At 35.2% G+C, this 1,065-nt stretch overlaps 1 protein-coding gene across 3 annotated transcripts in view; it reads left to right on the top strand.

Moving 5' to 3' along the window:
* The window catches only part of Ghr (growth hormone receptor), a 283,568-nt gene that overhangs the window by 27,366 nt on the left and 255,137 nt on the right, over positions 1 to 1,065 (top strand). The window lies entirely within an intron of this gene.

The raw sequence follows: 1,065 nt of genomic DNA, 5'->3' as shown, positions 1-1,065 counted from the left end.
TCGTAGGATTCTATTTTGCACTGGTTGCAAATATGTACTTGAACTGCGTATCACCAATTCATACCCAAACTGAATAACCCATTATGTCTACTTGTGTTTAAAAATTACACTATCAACATTGTAATATGTTGTCTATAATTCCAATACTATTTATTATTTATATACCAGCAGTGAACGTAACATATAAGTATCTAATTTATTCTTCCCAGCTCTCCTATAAACTAGATGTTACTATTACTCTTGTTTTATAGGTGAGGATCACTACTTCTCAAAGTATTTGTTTTCCAGTGTTTCAAAGCTATGGGAAGTGAGATTAGAGGTCATATAATTTGACCTCTGTTAGCTATTTTGGTAAATTAAGCTATGTATTGATTTTGAAAAACACTAGGCACACTGTTATCATACCTTGCTAAATATTGTCTTTCCTTCCTCCCTCCAGTTACTTACTTGCTATGTTGTCATTGCCTTTAGATGCTGTCTGCTTTTAGTGGTTTACTGAACTCCATGCAACATCAAAATTCTCCAGTTTATCTGTCTTTTCTTTCTGTGCTCAGCCATTCTCAACTTCATTTACATAAGATAGAAAAAAAAAAAAAAAACAGCATCAGGTAGTCCAAGCAAACTGCTTACTAACCACATGACTTTCTTTCTTTCTTTCTTTCTTTTTTTTTTTTTTTTTTCTACCAGGGATTGAACTCAGGCCCTGCACTTTCCAGGCATGTGCTTGTTCTACTGAGCTAGTTCCTGGGTCCCTTTTCCTGTCTATTCTTGTGGTGTGGGAACCTCTTGTCCTGTTAGAGACATGGTACTCACAGGGATGTCCTGCCTCATAAGTACAGATTCTCCTGAAACTGATCAGGGCCAAATTAAGGAAGTAGAGTCATAAAAATGAGCATCAAATCTAATGCTCATGTTCCCAACCAAATACACATCCATTTTTAAGTTAAAAATCAAACTTAAAGTTACTCCATTTAAGGTTTATTTGATTTTATTTCCTTCTGTCCATTGAGTCCAGGTCATAGGTCTGTTTCTGTCATTCAGGTTAATCTCCATGTTTCTCAATCT

Source organism: Octodon degus, unplaced genomic scaffold (genome assembly GCF_000260255.1).
Source record: "Octodon degus isolate 3935 unplaced genomic scaffold, OctDeg1.0 scaffold00142, whole genome shotgun sequence".
Lineage (NCBI taxonomy): Eukaryota > Metazoa > Chordata > Mammalia > Rodentia > Octodontidae > Octodon > Octodon degus.
Note: the sequence above shows the minus strand (reverse complement) of the source record. Positions and strands in the feature narration are given on the sequence as shown.